At 47.7% G+C, this 18,401-nt stretch overlaps 1 pseudogene; it reads left to right on the plus strand.

Moving 5' to 3' along the window:
• LOC147724226 (protein CFDP2-like) overlaps window positions 1-18,401 on the plus strand; it is a 35,767-nt pseudogene that overhangs the window by 15,838 nt on the left and 1,528 nt on the right.

Genomic DNA, 18,401 nt, shown 5'->3' on the forward strand with positions numbered 1-18,401 from the left:
AGGGGACCCCTTCCCCTTTGGCCGACTGGTAGGAGTTCTGGGAAGGAGCTCCAAGCACTTGGGATCCCCTTCTGGACATATCCCTGTTAGCAGCAGTCACCACCTGAAACCAATCGCTTAAAAAGTAACTCGTCGAGCCCTACCATCTTTACATATTCTTTTTGACATTTCGACACACTGGACTCTCTGGCATCGGAGCTCGTCTGTAGACAAAGGGACATCCGTGAAGCTGCTGCCGCCATCACTGTCGAGCGAGCCCAGGACGCCTTGCTCAGGTTCGTTGGGGACTGTGAGTGACGATTATAGGGAGCGAACGGTCCGGTGCAGCGGGCTGACCCCCCCTCCTGAAGCGGAGGCTGTTCGCGACGTTCTCAGCTCAATCATCGCTGAGACGACGCGCTGCCGGCGTGATGGTCTTTCCCTGCTGACCCTCACCCCTAGATCTGAAACAACAGATACGCCTTGTTGGTAGCAGAGGATGTACGCTATCTGCCTGGATACTGACGTGACAGGCTCCCGAGGATCGCCCTCTGCTCCGTAGAGCCAAATGACAGGATCCCAAGCCTCCCTTCTGCTGCGGCCCGGCTCCTCCATGCCTGCACAGCAGCAGCTGCCCCTCCTTTCAGCTCTTTACCGCGAAAGCTCGAGACCCGCATTGATGCCGAGGAACGGAAGTCCCACTTCTCAGCTGCTCTGCTGCACGGCCGCCCGTCCTTCAGCGGCGATGTCCCCCACAGAGTGCTCCGCATCTTGGAGAGACAGTGTGGACATTGTGACGGCCGAGCGCCCCGTAAACTGAACCTGACCTGCTACACATCAGGGAGAGCCCGAGGTGCAGCACCGCCCCCCCACCTGAAGAGCCCATGCAAAAAAGTGATGTCTGCCATGATCTTTCACCTATTCCTCAAGTCTTCAAACCTACCTCACTGGACCGGATCTTAGGGACTATAGAACGGACATAACACCGTCCAAATCAAATCCTCTCCCATTCTGACTACTGCCACAACAACACCAGCGTACCTGCTACACAGGTCTGCAACAAGTTAATGTCTCTGCTTCATTTTTGTTTTTGATTTTTGTCCATTTACCCCTCTGAGAACTATGGCCCAAAATGGCCTAGCCCATAAACTGCAGCAATAAATCGCCTCCATTACTACCAGACGCTCACAAGGCTGAACAACAACCCTGCCTGGCACTGGGAACACCTAAATAGATAAGGACTTGTCCTCCCCACTTAGCAAGCTAGAAACTGGACTATCTTGATCCGCCCCGGATTAGAAAGCGAAACTGGTCTACTCCCCTGGTCTCAAAGCATAAAAACAAACAGAGGACTACAATGCTATTCTCTCTCTCCCCAACTTTTCGGCCATCTTAGACTAGTCATTTCCAATTACTTAACCATGCCTAAGGAGTCGGCCATTTTAGACTAGTCATAATCTCTCTTCCTTCATGCCCACTATTTAGCTTAACCAAGCACACCTCACACACACTTACTATAGCTCTGTATCTACACCTACCCAAACAACCTCCTTCACCGACCTACACCTCTACTCTCAACATGGAGCCCACGGGCAAACACACATATAAAATTAATTACCCCCCCCCCGAGCTCCCCCAAAAAACCGCCAAGCGTTTTAAACACAACTTCTTGAAGTCCCACCCGAAACTCCCTTTGTGGACACTTACTTCTCACTAAACAATGGAGCCAAGAGCACCGATATTATCTTCTACACTATACGTAGAGCACAATGGAGAAAAACGTTCCTCACCTTACTCACTATCTCCGCCACTAGGAAATCCGCTCATGGCCTAACACTTTCCACCGCACCATCCCAACTCTCCCCAGCCAGAGCAACCATCACTATCTACAACAATGGTATTATCTTAATTCAATCCACAGACAGGAACCTTGACCTATTCGACAACCTGTTCCCCACTTTCAAAGATTATATCTCCAACCCTCAGACTCCAATCCATCCGACCTCCAAGCATAGCACCCTTGACTCCACAGCGCCTCCTACCACTAATCGCCTATCCTCCCCCACCCTCCCTCCTTCTAACCTAGCACAGCATCAGAACGACACACCCCTCCTCCCTCCCCCCAGTATTCTAGTCATTCACCCACCCGTTACAGTAACCTCACACCCCTCAATCCCAGGCGTAGCTCACTCCTCTTCCTACATCCACCCCACCCTCACTCTCCCCACCCTCCGCCATAATCCTCCCTTCCCACTACCAACTGGACTCTCAGAACACCCCACCTCCTTTAACTCCACTCCCCCTCCCCTCAACAGGACCTTTTCCCATCTCATCTCCCCCATTCTCAGACCCCACTAACACACCTGCACCCCCGCCACCCCTAGCCTACACTCATCCCCCAACCTCCCACCCCCTCCTACCACTAACCCCGCCCCATTAACACCAACACCCTCACTAATTCAACCACACCCCTCCCCCCAACATTCCTACCCCTCCTACCACCAACGCCCTCACATATACCACCAACTTCCACCCTAATCCAACCACACCCCACCCCCCCAACTTCCCTCCCCCTCCAACCACCAACCCCCTCACTAATACCACCAACCCCTGCACTAACACCACCACACCTCTTCCCCCCACTCCAGTACCCTTCACACTTACTCATCCTCAGTGCCCGTCCCCAACCCCTTTCCTAATCCCACGCTGGACAAGATTATGTCCACCCTCTTCCAAATCAAAGAGGATCTTCACACCTTCCAAGAGTTACTCTTTATACACCCCAGACACCCCCTACCCACCACCACTTCCTCTCCTAACAAGTCCCCCACCCATCCTACTCACCCTCTCACACAAACCCCCCACAATGGACCACAATTCCCGCTCGCAATCCCACCAACCGCCCTCGACGTACCATCAAAACACTTTCGGAACACGACATACGCACCCTCCTCCGCTCATATGACCCCAAAACCACATAGCCACCACACACCTTTCCATCCCCACGATTCACTCAAACCCCCTTAGGCCCTCCACACACAATATCAAAGGCTCCGTCCCTAATAACCTTAAAAAAGTCCCCCTCACTCTAGAACCCTCTACCTTCCTTATCACCCCTCGGCTCAAGTGCACACTACTCAACTGCAGATCAGCCCCTAGACACTCCTCCGACATCGCTGATCTCATCAAAACACTGGACCTTGACCTGACCATTCTCACTGAAACCTGGTTAACAGAATCTTCTACACCAATCATTGACATTCTAGTTCCCCCCAACAATCACATTATTAGACTTGACAGGACCGGCAAGACAGCAGTGGAATCGCATGCATTTATAGGAGCAACCTCTCAGTCACTAGAGTCACTTCCCCCTCCCTTACCTCCTGTGAATACATCTGCCTCGATGTCAACAGCGAGGGCAAACCTGTATGCTCTCTACACATCATTTACCATCCCCCTAGGGACAACCTCATCTTCACCCAACAACTCATGAACACAATCACAACCAATTCCGGACGGCAAAGCACTCAAATTTTCCTAAGTGATTTCAATCTCCATTGGAACGATCACAATGACGCGTTGGTAAATAGTCTCAAAAACTTCCTCAACTCTCTTGACCTCACCCAAATCTGCAATAGCCCCACCCATGACAAAGGCTCTATCCTCGACCTTATCATCTCTAAAGAGGACTCTACCCAACTTGGGTCAATCCAACCCTGTGACTGGTCAGACCACTACGTTATTACATTCTTCATCAATGAAAAAGTTCAATTTAACCCGGTTCAATCCACCAAATCCAAGGTCTGGAAAAGGGACCTGAAGAAACTCAACCCCAACTCTTTACCTTCCCCCAGCTGCAATCTCCTCCTTCCCCCTACCGGCGCCTCAGACGTTCAAGTTCTGACCGACCACTACCTCAACTCTATGACCTTAATAATCAATGAGGCCGCCCCCTTGCAACTGAAGAGAGTCTCCACTAAGAACTCTAACCCATGGTACGATGGTAGACTCAACGAAGATAGACGTGGCATGCGACTGGCAGAGCGCACCTGGAGATCAGCCCCTTCGGCATTGCACCTTAAAGCTCTTAAGAAAAAGAGAAACGCCTACTTTAGGAAAATCAAATGCTCAAAATCAGATTTCTTTAGCTTCCAACTCGACCAAGCAAAAAACCGGCCAAGAAAACAGTTTGAGCTAATCAAAGCACAATCCAAGGAACAACCCCAACAATCACATAGCACAATGGGCGATATACCATCCTGTGAAGACTTCTCTGCTTTCTTTAATCTAAAGACTGATAACATCAGGAGCGATCTCCTCAATGACGTAAGCCTTAACTCTAGCCCCCACAGCATAACACCCACTGAACCAAAACACAATGCCACATGGTCGTCCTTTGACACCTACGCAGAAGAAACAATTGGCAAACTGCTCAGTACATTGAAACCTTCTAATCACCTCCCAGACCCCCTTCCTGCTAACGCTGTAAATGACGTCATCCCATTGCTCCTCCCACTTTGTACCAAAATTATTAACAGTTCACTGTAACAAGGAGTCATCCCCGACTCCCTCAAAGTGGGACAAGTCACGCCTATACTCAAGAAACCAACAGCCGACCCTACTGACCTAAACATTTACAGTCCTATTTCCAATATCCCCACCTTGGCCAAACTGTTGGAAAAATGCGTACAACTCCAATGGACAAAACACATTGATCAGTTTGACCTCCTCAACCCTCATCAATCAGGCTTCCGAGCAGGACACAGTACGGAAACAGCTATGACACACATAATTGATGTCGCCCTCCAAATCCTAGATCAGAACGATACCTGCCTCCTCATCCTACTTGATCTCTCTTCAGCATTTGACACCGTCAAACACGAGAACTTACTTGAGCTGTTAAATATCAGAATGGGTCTACCAGGGACTGTACTCAAGTGGTTTACTTCCTTTCTGCATAACCGGTCTCAGAAATTCAAGAGCAACAACCTGATGTCCCCACCTGTACCTGTAACTTTAGGCGTCCCACAAGGATCTTCCCTATCCCCAACATTGTTCAACCTAGTCATGGAGCCACTCACCACTTTGTTACAAGCATCTAATGTACACTTTCACATGTACACTGACGACACCCAACTCTATCTCAAACTACAATCTCCCTAAGACATTAAACTTCTGAACTCAACGCTCAGAAACACCCAATCATGGCTGGCCGAAAATCACCTCAAACTCAATGCTCTGAAAACTGAGTTCCTTCTGATCTCACCTCCCGCGAAAATCTCCACCACTCAAACATGGCTTAAGCACCTAACTGCACTCAATGTCCAACCTACCATTGTGACTCCGCAAAATCCTTAGGCATAACCCTTCACACCAATCTCAATATGCAACATCATATCAGCAAGGCAACTAAGGGAGCTAATTTCCAAATCAATACTTTGAGGAAACTTAAACCCTTCCTCCCAGCTAAGGACTTCCAAACTGCAGTACAAGCCCTAGTTATTCCTCGAATAGACTACGGAAGCGTCGCCCTCTGCGGACTCCCCCTATCAACAACCGCACCCGTAAGAGCTTCTTTGAACGCTGCAGCGAGACTTATCACTGGATCAAAAAAAGCTCGCATATTTCCTCTGACTTAAAATCCCTGAACTGGATACCTTTTGAAGCCAGAATCCATCTGAAAATCGCCTGCATGACACACATGGCTGTACAACACAACTCGCCCAGCTACCTCACTTAGAAGCTGACAATCTAAGGTGGCTCAAGAGCCACAAGAGCGGTACAAAAGAGAGTGGTGATGGACGAAGCATCTGAATCAATCAAACACTCACACCCAGTCAAAAGATCTGGGTTTAATCCATCACCGTTCTTTAGCCCACTCTGCCACCCCAGTTCAGACATGGCTATTTGCAAATCATTCTGACCCTGTGCCTCATGGGAACAGTCCTGAATATGCAAACACAACAGGTGATGGACCGAATGGAGATCAATGTCACACACTCAACCCAGTCCAAAGATCTGGGCCCAAATCCATCGTTATTTTACACTCCACACCACCCTGGGTTAGACAATGGCGATATGCAAATCAGCTCTGACCCTGTGCCCCATGGGAACAGTCCAGTCCGAACTACAAAAGCCATGTCCTTCCCAGAACGGAATCAAGCATCCGAGGACCGGACCGGTTTCGAGGTAACACCTCTCATCAGCCCGGCTAGCTTGACTCCAGTGGTGTGGAGTGCCTGGGACCCACGTCTGGGCATCCCCAGCGACCTTAGGGCGGAATATACAAACACAACAGGTGATGGACCGAATGTGGATCAATGTCACACACTCAACCCAGTCCAAAGATCTGGGCCCAAATCCATCGTTATTTTGCACTCCACACCACCCTGGGTTAGACAATGGCGATATGCAAATCAGCTCTGACCCTGTGCCCCATGGGAACAGTCCAGTCCGAACTACAAAAGCCATGTCCTTCCCAGAACGGAATCAAGCATCCGAGGACCGGACCGGTTTCGAGGTAACACCTCTCATCAGCCCGGCTAGCTTGACTCCAGTGGTGTGGAGTGCCTGGGACCCACGTCTGGGCATCCCCAGCGCACTTAGGGCGGAATATGCAAACACAACAGGTGATGGACCGAATGTGGATCAATGTCACACACTCAACCCAGTCCAAAGATCTGGGCCCAAATCCATCGTTATTTTGCACTCCACACCACCCTGGGTTAGACAATGGCGATATGCAAATCAGCTCTGACCCTGTGCCCCATGGGAACAGTCCAGTCCGAACTACAAAAGCCATGTCCTTCCCAGAACGGAATCAAGCATCCGAGGACCGGACCGGTTTCGAGGTAACACCTCTCATCAGCCCGGCTAGCTTGACTCCAGTGGTGTGGAGTGCCTGGGACCCACGTCTGGGTATCCCCAGCGCACTTAGGGCGGAATATGCAAACACAACAGGTGATGGAACGAATGTGGATCAATGTCACACACTCAACCCAGTCCAAAGATCTGGGCCCAAATCCATCGTTATTTTGCACTCCACACCACCCTGGGTTAGACAATGGCGATATGCAAATCAGCTCTGACCCTGTGCCCCATGGGAACAGTCCAGTCCGAACTACAAAAGCCATGTCCTTCCCAGAACGGAATCAAGCATCCGAGGACCGGACCGGTTTCGAGGTAACACCTCTCATCAGCCCGGCTAGCTTGACTCCAGTGGTGTGAAGTGCCTGGGACAAACGTCTGGGCATCCCCAGCGCACTTAGGGCGGAATATGGAAACACAACAGGTGATGGACCGAATGTGGATCAATGTCACACACTCAACCCAGTCCAAAGATCTGGGCCCAAATCCATCGTTATTTTGCACTCCACACCACCCTGGGTTAGACAATGGCGATATGCAAATCAGCTCTGACCCTGTGCCCCATGGGAACAGTCCAGTCCGAACTACAAAAGCCATGTCCTTCCCAGAACGGAATCAAGCATCTGAGGACCGGACCGGTTTCGAGGTAACACCTCTCATCAGCCCGGCTAGCTTGACTCCAGTGGTGTGGAGTGCCTGGGACCCACGTCTGGGCATCCCCAGCGCACTTAGGGCGGAATATGCAAACACAACAGGTGATGGACCGAATGTGGATCAATGTCACACACTCAACCCAGTCCAAAGATCTGGGCCCAAATCCATCGTTATTTTGCACTCCACACCACCCTGGGTTAGACAATGGCGATATGCAAATCAGCTCTGACCCTGTGCCCCATGGGAACAGTCCAGTCCGAACTACAAAAGCCATGTCCTTCCCAGAACGGAATCAAGCATCCGAGGACCGGACCGGTTTCGAGGTAACACCTCTCATCAGCCCGGCTAGCTTGACTCCAGTGGTGTGGAGTGCCTGGGACCCACGTCTGGGCATCCCCAGCGCACTTAGGGCGGAATACGTGAGTCCCTTGCTCACTTTGCCACTGGATTCAAGCAAGCCGGGCTGAAGATGGCTGGTATGCCAGAAACCGGTCCTCGGATGCTTGTTTCCGGTCTAGGCAAGACATGGCTTGGCAGTTCGGGCTGGACTGTTCCCATGAGGCACAGGGTCAGACTGATTTGCATATAGCCATGTCTGAACTGGGGTGGCGGAGTGGGCTAAAGAACGGTGATGGATTAAACCCAGATCTTTTGATTGGGTGTGAGTGTTTGATTGATTCAGATGCTCCGTCCATCACCACCCCCTTTTGTACTGCTTTTCGCCGCCATAAGTGTGGCAGGGTATGCTCAGACGTGAGTCCCTTGCTCACTTTGCCACTGGATTCAAGCAAGCCGGGCTGAAGACAGCTGGAATGCCAGAAACCGGTCCTCGGATGCTTGTTTCCGGTCTAGGGAAGACATGGCTTGGCAGTTCGGGCTGGACTATTCCCATGAGGCACAGGGTCAGACTGATTTGCATATAGCCATGTCTGAACTGGGGTGGCTGAGTGGGCTAAAGAACGGTGAAGGATTAAACCCAGATCTTTTGACTGGGTGTGAGTGTTTGATTGATTCAGATGCTCCGTCCATCACCACCCCCTTTTGTACTGCTTTTGGCTGCCATAAGTGTGGCAGGGTATGCTCAGACGGGGGTCCCTTGCTCACTTTGCCACTGGATTCAAGCAAGCCGGGCTGAAGACGGCTGGAATGCCCGAAACCGGTCCTCGGATGCTTGTTTCAGGTCTAGGGAAGACATGGCTTGGCAGTTCGGGCTGGACTGTTCCCATGAGGCACAGGGTCAGACTGATTTGCATATAGCCATGTCTGAACTGGGGTGGCGGAGTGGGCTAAAGAACGGTGATGGATTAAACTCAGGTCTTTTGACTGGGTGTGAGTGTTTGATTGATTCAGATGCTCCGTCCATCACCACCCCCTTTTGTACTGCTTTTGGCCGCCATAAGTGTGGCAGGGTATGCTCAGACGTGAGTCCCTTGCTCACTTTGCCACTGGATTCAAGCAAGCTGGGCTGAAGACGGCTCGAATGCCCAAAACCGGTGCTCGGATGCTTGTTTCCGGTCTAGGGAAGACATGGCTTGGCAGTTCGGGCTGGACTGTTCCCATGAGGCACAGAGTCAGACTGATTTGCATACAGCCATGTCTGAACTGGGGTGGCGTAGTGGGCTAAAGAACGGTGATGGATTAAAACCAGATCTTTTGACTGGGTGTGAGTGTTTGATTGATTCAGATGCTCCGTCCATCACCACCCCCTTTTGTACTGCTTTTGGCCGCCATAAGTGTGGCAGGGTATGCTCAGACGTGAGTCCCTTGCTCACTTTGCCACTGGATTCAAGCAAGCCGGGCTGAAGACGGCTGGAATGCCAGAAACCGGTCCTCGGATGCTTGTTTCAGGTCTAGGGAAGACATGGCTTGGCAGTTCGGGCTGGACTGTTCCCATGAGGCACAGCGTCAGACTGATTTGCATACAGCCATGTCTGAACTGGGGTGGCGGAGTGGGCTAAAGAACGGTGATGGATTAAACCCAGGTCATTTGACTGGGTGTGAGTGTTTGATTGAGTCAGATGCTCCGTCCATCACCACCCCCTTTTGTACTGCTTTTGGCCGCCATAGGTGTGGCAGGGTATGCTCAAACGTGAGTCTCTTGCTCACTTTGCCACTGGATTCAAGCAAGCTGGGCTGAAGACGGCTGGAATGCCCGAAACCGGTGCTCGGATGCTTGTTTCCGGTCTAGGGAAGACATGGCTTGGCAGTTCAGGCTGGACTGTTCCCATGAGGCACAGGGTCAGACTGATTTGCATACAGCCATGTCTGAACTGGGGTGGGGGAGTGGGCTAAAGAATGGTGATGGATTAAACCCAGATCTTTTGACTGGGTGTGAGTGTTTGATTGATTCAGATGCTCCGTCCATCAACACCCCCTTTTGTACTGCTTTTGGCCGCCATAAGTGTGGCAGGGTATGCTCAGACCTGAGTCCCTTGCTCACTTTGCCACTGGATTCAAGCAAGCCGGGCTGAAGACAGCTGGAATGCCAGAAACGGGTCCTCGGATGCTTGTTTCCGGTCTAGGGAAGACATGGCTTGGCAGTTCGGGCAGGACTATTCCCATGAGGCACAGGGTCAGACTGATTTGCATATAGCCATGTCTGAACTGGGGTGGCGGAGTGGGCTAAAGAACGGTGATGGATTAAACCCAGATCTTTTGACTGGGTGTGAGTGTTTGATTGATTCAGATGCTCCGTCCATCACCACCCCCTTTTGTACTGCTTTTGGCCGCCATAAGTGTGGCAGGGTATGCTCAGACGTGAGTCCCCTGCTCACTTTGCCACTGGATTCAAGCAAGCTGGGCTGAAGACGGCTGGAATGCCAGAAACCGGTCCTCGGATGCTTGTTTCCGGTCTAGGGAAGACATGGCTTGGCAGTTCGGGCTGGACTGTTCCCATGAGGCACAGGGTCAGACTGATTTGCATATAGCCATGTCTGAACTATGGTGGGGGAGTGGGCTAAAGAACGGTGATGGATTAAACCCAGATCTTTTGACTGGGTGTGAGTGTTTGATTGATTCAGATGCTCCGTCCATCAACACCCCCTTTTGTACTGCTTTTGGCCGCCATAAGTGTGGCAGGGTATGCTCAGACGTGAGTCCCTTGCTCACTTTGCCACTGGATTCAAGCAAGCCGGGCTGAAGATGGATGGAATGCCAGAAACCGGTCTTCGGATGCTTGTTTCAGGTCTAGGGAAGACATGGCTTGGCAGTTCGGGCTGGACTGTTCCCATGAGGCACAGGGTCAGACTGATTTGCATATAGCCATGTCTGAACTGGGGTGGCGGAGTGGGCTAAAAAACGGTGATGGATTAAACCCAGGTCTTTTGACTGGGTGTGAGTGTTTGATTGATTCAGATGCTCCGTTCATCACCACCCCCTTTTGTACTGCTTTTGGCTGCCATAAGTGTGGCAGGGTATGCTCAGACGTGAGTCCCTTGCTCACTTCGGGTCAGGAGAGGTATTAGACAAGGGTGCGTCCTGGCACCCCTGCTTTTCACTCTCTTTATCAACGAAGTAGACTCGATCCTTAAGAAAGCACCAGCGGACGCCCCTAGAGTAAACACAAGTACCATCCCCGTGTTACTTTATGCGGACGACGCTGTGTTGCTTTCTAGGACCCCTCGGGGTCTACAGCTCTTGATGGATAAATTTGTGGCCTTTATAGAAAAAAGAAAATTGGTCATTAACAAGAGCAAGACATATGTGATGGAGTGTGGTGCTAGCAATGTTAAAACTAAAAAGCCCTATAGATATCACATTGATGGCCAGGTGGTACAATGTGTGGAAAATTTCTGTTACCTGGGGGTTACCTTTTCTAAAAATGGGCGCTGGGATGTTGAGCACAAGGTGGTGCGTGATAAAATGACCTGGAGCGCCCACGGAATATTTGCTTTCGCAAGTAAACTAGGTAGTAGAAGGCCCAAGGTAATGCTTAAGATTTTTGAAGCCAGGTGTCTCTCGGCTGCTCTTTACGGAGCAGGGGTCTGGGGGGTATCCAGGGTAGAACCTTTACAGGTAGAAGAGAATACTTTTCTGAAAAAATTACTGTGTCTCCCGACATCCACTGCTAACAGTTTGGTCCACAAAGAATTAGGATTACAACATCTAAATGATCTACTATTGTTGAGACCTCTGATGTTATGGCGCTCGGTCTGGATGAAAGACGAAACCTCATTTAACAGGGCTATTATTGAGGATTGTCTACGTCTAGACTTTTTCCTTAAAATTCCATGGATTAAGTATACAATTGAATCCTTTTCCAGGGTGTTTGGATTAAACGTTATACTAGATCATTGTTCTGCCTCGGATCTCTCTAAAGAGAGTCTGAAGACAATCTTTTTAAATCATTGTGCAGAAAAACGAGATATGGATGATCTCAAACTCACCACCTGTATACGTTATAATCAATTGAACGAATTCGTGGGCCTACATCCCTACCTCCCCCAGGTGACTAAAGGGCAACACCGGTTTGTCCTCACCAGGATGAGGATGGGTACGGCCCACCTATTGGTTGCATTTCCTGAGATTAAGGCGCGCCCTATAGGTCCATGTCGGTGTGACAATTTTTCAGAACAAAGCACAGAGCACTTTCTACTTGTATGTAACCTGTACAGTGAATATCGAAAATTCTTTTTAAAACCTCTATTTATTAAACATGGAGCAAGAACTATTAAGGCGGCAATGAAGTTACTTTTTAATCTACATCACCCTGACATCTGTTTTTATACGGCTAGTTATATACTCAGGGCTATCAGCTCTAGGAAAAGCATGATTTTTTTAAAAAAAAAAAATCACAATTTTAAAGTAATTTATTTATTGGAATCGTTTTTTTTTTTTTTTTTTTTTTTTTTTATCTGACACATATATGTATCTTACTGTATTTTTAGCAGATTGCGATTGTCAACTGTATTTTTTGTTCATATGTGTTGTATGTATTGTTATGTACTTTTATGGACATGATTTACATGTTTCCGAATAAAGTTTTTGACTTGACTTGAGTCCCTTGCTCACTTTGCCACTGGATTCAAGCAAGCCGGGCTGAAGACGGCTGGAATCCCAGAAACCGGTCCTTGGATGATTGTTTCCGGTCTAGGGAAGACATGGCTTGGCAGTTCAGGCTGGACTGTTCCCATGAGGCACAGGGTCAGACTGATTTGCATATAGCCATGTCTGAACTGGGGTGGCGGAGTGGGCTAAAGAACGGTGATGGATTAAACCCAGATCTTTTGACTGGGTGTGAGTGTTTGATTGATTCAGATGCTCCGTCCATCACCACCCTCTTTTGTACTGCTTTTGGCTGCCATAGGTGTGGCAGGGTATGCTCAGACGTGAGTCCCTTGCTCACTTTGCCACTGGATTCAAGCAAGCCAGGCTGAAACGGCTGGAATGCCAGAAACCGGTCCTCGAATGCTTGTTTCCGGTCTAGGGAAGACATGGCTTGGCAGTTCGTGCTAGACTGTTCCCATGAGGCACAGGGTCAGGCTGATTTGCATATAGCCATGTCTGAACTGGGATGGCGGAGTAGGCTAAAGAACGGTGATGGATTAAACCCAGATCTTTTGACTGGGTGTGAGTGTTTGATTGATTCAGATGCTCCGTCCATCACCACCCCCTTTTGTACTGCTTTTGGCCGCCATAAGTGTGGCAGGGTATGCTCAGACTTGAGTCCCTTGCTCACTTTGCCACTGGATTCAAGCAAGCCGGGCTGAAGACGGCTGGAATGCCAGAAACTGGTCCTCCGATGCTTGTTTCCGGTCTAGGGAAGACATGGCTTGGCAGTTCAGGCTGGACTGTTCCCATGAGGCACAGGGTCAGACTGATTTGCATTTAGCCATGTCTGAACTGGGGTGGCGGAGTAGGCTAAAGAACGGTGATGGATTAAACCCAGATCTTTTGACTGGGTGTGAGTGTTTGATTGATTCAGATGCTCCGTCCATCACCACCCCCTTTTGTACTGCTTTTGGCCGCCATAAGTGTGGCAGGGTATGCTCAGACGTGAGTCCCTTGCTCACTATGCCACTGGATTCAAGCAAGCCGGGCTGAAGACAGCTGGAATGCCAGAAACCAGTCCTCGGATGCTTGTTTCCGGTCTAGGGAAGACATGGCTTGGCAGTTCGGGTTGGACTGTTCCCATGAGGCACAGGGTCAGACTGATTTGCATATAGCCATGTCTGAAGTGGGGTGGCAGAGTGGGCTAAAGAACGGTGATGGATTAAACCCAGATCTTTTGACTGGGTGTGAGTGTTTGATTGATTCAGATGCTCCGTCCATCACCACCCCCTTTTGTACTGCTCAAAAGCCACTAGAAGCACAAAAAATCTTCTTCTGAAACCTCGAAGATTCCGGAAGGAAAAAACTTATAAACGCGCCTTCTGACCCGATTCCCGACAAGCCGGAGCGTTACTCTGACAACTGGACCTTGAATCAGAAATCGATTTGCATATTTGGATTAATACGTGGAGCACTAACCAAGGGATAACCTGTGGAATCCCCAAGGATACAAGTGATTCTGTACCTTCAAAAAAAACATCCTCTGCGCTTTCTCCATTTTTTTATGAGGGTCTTTCATACTGCATTAAAAGATAACCGTCCTGATGATGGTCTCTGGATCTAACGTGTGAGACCGAAACGTCGACACCAAAAGTCTATGTCTACATCTACATCAAACTTTCTGTTTATTTTTAAAAAGGAGGTTTTTGTGTGTTCATTTTCAGACTAGACTTTCTCTTATGTATTGATGGATTGATTTTACTGTTTCCTTATACCTAAGAGCTATGTGCATTCTTTCTCGAATATGTACCCTTTTACAATTTTGAATCTGATTTGAATAAGATAAATAAGTTTCGAACAAATTATTCATTGTGTTGCTTTTCCTTTCTCATTTGTTGAATAGACCTACCAGTACAGTTGGTAAATTCGTCTTGGCTAGTGTGGTAGCCTTGTGTAAGGTCTTAAGTCAAAAATATCCTCAAAACAGTGGCTGATTACTACGGTCCAATAGTCTTAAATAATATAGACTATACCATATTTGTTTTTAAATAATCTTTTCCATAAAAATCCCTTGCTGGAACCTTTCTTTAATATCCTTTTCAGGAATGGCACCCAAGATCTGGAATGCACTCCCACAAGAAACCAGACTTATCTCCTCCACTGCATTTTTCAAGAAGGAAGTAAAAGCTATCCTCATGGCTAAACTCCCCTGAACGTTTACTTTGGATTTATTTGAGACTCTGCACCTACTTGTACTAATTGTTTTGTCTGATCGACTATGCTCCTTGATTTACCTACCCTATTTTGCTACCCATTTATTACCTACAGCTATTCTGTGCTCAAAAAGTCTGTTAAACACTCTCTTGTTTTTCTTACCCCTTGTTTTTGTAAAGCGCTCTGATATCTGCAAAGATCTTGCTTGCGCTATATAAAACTTTCAAAATAAAAATAAATAAACTAGTGGTCCCACGGACCACTGACTGCCCTTAAAAAAAATGAAACTGAAAAGTTTTGTTTTTGTTTTTTAAATGCAGCCCGTTTCCTTTATGGAAAATGAGCTGCATTTAAAAAAAATACCTGCTTTATTTAAAAAGCAGTTCCAGACATGGTGGTCTACTGACCCCGGCAGGGCACCATCCCTGGGAGTGCTAGCCACTGTTTATATGTATTCTAGATTCATAGAGGACTACTATGATTTATGGTAGCATATCCTTGAAGTGGACGGTACATCCAGGAAATGCTACCAATTAGTGAGTGTTTCAGAGGTCTTTCAATCTTGCGATAAGATTTCTGACTCCTAAAGTTGAGATGTTTTTTAACTGATGATTAGTTCCTGTTTTCTCTCCCCTTACATGCAGGTTCTGAGTCAGATGACTAAGTCCTAAAAAGACCCTTCTTTCACTTAGGGTTAAAACCTCTACATCCCCTCCCTGGTTTCCAGATGAAGGCCCTGATTATGAGTTTGGCGATCTTCCTGTAGGACTTGCACTGCAGCTGTCCCAGGAAGACCGCCAAGCAAGTTGTGAAGCCGCCCACTGGTTTCCAAGTTAAATCTAGGGCTGGTGGTGGTGCGGTGGCGGTGTCACAGCTGCTGCTATGTTTGGCTCATAGGAGAGCCTAAAACAGCATACCCTCGAAGTGACAGGGCCTCCAGCATGTCCGTGCATAGTGTTGCATCCACTACATCATGCATGCCACACAGTACATGCACAATCGTACACTTTTGGTGGGGCACATCAAGTGCCCCCAGCCTTTATAGTGTCTTAAGTATTTGTTTTATGTATTTATGCACTCAATCGAGCACTTCGTCATCTGCAATTTTTATACAGCGTCATACTGACTACTGCTTATGTTTCAGATAAGACATATCAGCAACAGGAACCCTCTCTGTCTTTTGTTAACTTTATATATAATTCAAGGTAGAACTTGTTACTGGAATGCTGAATGAATACATTGATTGGTTGACCCCCCTAATACTTTATGGGGTTTCCTACATGCTAAATGAGACCCACAGTACATTGCATGCATAGTAACTGGTGGGCCTGCAGTACACATTGTGCCACCCACGTAAGTAGCCCCTTAAAACATGTCCCAGGTCTACCATTTTCAGCCTGAATGCAGTTTTAAACTGGCAATTCAACTTGGCAACATAACATCCTTGTCAAGCTTTAAGCTCCCATTTTACGGTAGCCTTAGGCAGCCCATAGAGCACGGTGCATTGTAATTAAAAGGTTGGACATGCTCTTTTAAGTTTTACTAGTCCTGGTAGTGGCAAACTCCTAAATTCGTCTTTCACTACTGTGAGGCCTATATGTCTCATAGGATAACAGTCTGTGTCCTCATTACATTTAATATGTACTAACATTTGATTGAGGACTGATAAGCATTTCATGTTTGCTGTCTGAGAAATTCTCTTTATTAGTAAAGTCAAATTTTAAATTACAATTTTTAAAATGTCCCTTTTACAAAGTTGACATTTTCTTGGTCTTAGCTATTTGGCACCTGCAGCTTCCACTGGGTCACATGACTTTGTGAATTCCTTCCAGATAGTCACACAAGAGAGGGATTAGATGTGCCTAAATGGGCTATCTGCTGGCATGCAGGAGGCAGCCTAGCTCGGCACAGCTCCACTTGCAACTTAATAGGCTGTGCTCTGCTTTCACACAAAGGGCTTCTCACTTCTGCATTGTTTCAGCAGCCAGCTTGGAGCCAGGGCAGGGGAGTAAGGAATTTCTGAGCATTTCAAAGAGAGACTTCGGGAAACTTCTCCCAGCTTCTAGGGAGGCACCAGAAGACCCTCTCTTCAGTTCACTTTCTGGGCCTGCAGAAGGCCTCTCAGAGGTCTGCCTGCTGCTGTGGCTTGCTGTGTACTTTTGCTGCACTTGGAAGGACTGATTTGCTGCCTGGAGCCTTCCTTAAACCCTTAGAGTCCAGCCCTGCTGTGTGAGCCCTGCATCTTCTACTGAACCCAGGGTTACTAGAGTGACTCCAAGGGCTAGATTGAGTCTGAACCCCCAATTGGTGTCCCACCAGTCAATGCACCCTTGGTTGTGGTGCTAATGGTGCCCAGAGAGACAAAATCTAAAACTAGGGATGTCAAAGATTTTTGGCTAAAAACTGCTCTGAGAACCGAGGGGAGAGCGGAATCAAACTGCTCGACAATCCGCCCAAGGTGCCTCGTCTGTCAGCCTGACTTTGTGACTGCTCTCACTTTGTTTTTCTCCGCAGAAGCAAATCCTTTTCACAGCTCTTACTGCTTCCGGTCTTAGTTTACATATGGTAAGTGACTTTAATTTCTGATAATAACATCCGTCAGTGAAATTACTATTAGCTCTGGAATAAATTATAACAAATGTATCTATTTCTATGTCACTGGAACTTCTTCATTCTCCTCTAATTTCCATTGATTCTTCAGGGTCGGATATTGCAGGGATCTTTTCTTTGGTTTAAAAGATCCATTTACTTCACTCCTCTTTCAATAATTGTTTTATTAAGCTAATCTGTGATTCAACTCCGCTAAGGCCGGTCCCAAGCCCAGCTGCGAAAGAAGGCGGGTTATGCACTGGGCAAGCTAACCCACCATGTAAAAAATGCCTTGCTACCGAAACATAAACCAAAAGACATCTCAGCTTTGGGGAGAGAGTAATTTCTTTCACGGAGAGCTATGACACCTTGTGGTGAAATCCAGAGAACCCTGGAAGTCACAAAGCTGATCCACCTGCTTTCGACCAAGATCATCACAATTAGGACATGGAATGTGAGGATCATGCACGTGACAGGCAAGACAGCCCAAGTGTCAACAGAGATGAAATAATACAACCTTGCCCTGCTTGGCATTGACGAAGCTGAAAGTTTTTATGTACAATTTACCACATAAAAATATAGAAACGTGTTAAAAACTGTAACATAGAATGCATAATAAAGTAGACGTTAGGAAATGTGCTTTTATTAAACATGCAAAAATGGAAATGCTGCTTACATTAAAAAAAACTGTAATTACTATTGTTCTCCAACTGCTAGGCCGCACTATTCTTTTATTCTTCTCTAACCCTTTCAGAAAAATAAATGCCTTTCAAAATTAGTGATTTAATGTTATAACTGAATTACCGAGCGTGACATTTTTGTGAAACGTGCTATTTCATGCAAAATGTAATTCTCTTCTTCTCACACCATACGACTTAATTGTATTTTCTTTGCCACATATTCATAATGAACAATCATATTAATGAAACGAAATGCTTAATACAGCGTACATTTCCTGATCTAACCAGGACATCCCAGAATTCAAATGTTTCATTCCATAGAGCAGCTCATTGTTACACAATGGGACACCATACAGCTAATAGAGTAGGTTTGCAAAAGGTTCCCATGAGAACCTTCGTAGATGTAACTTTTTGTAGTACGTCGAATCC

Source organism: Lissotriton vulgaris, chromosome 4_1 (assembly GCF_964263255.1).
Source record: "Lissotriton vulgaris chromosome 4_1, aLisVul1.2, whole genome shotgun sequence".
Classification (NCBI taxonomy): domain Eukaryota; kingdom Metazoa; phylum Chordata; class Amphibia; order Caudata; family Salamandridae; genus Lissotriton; species Lissotriton vulgaris.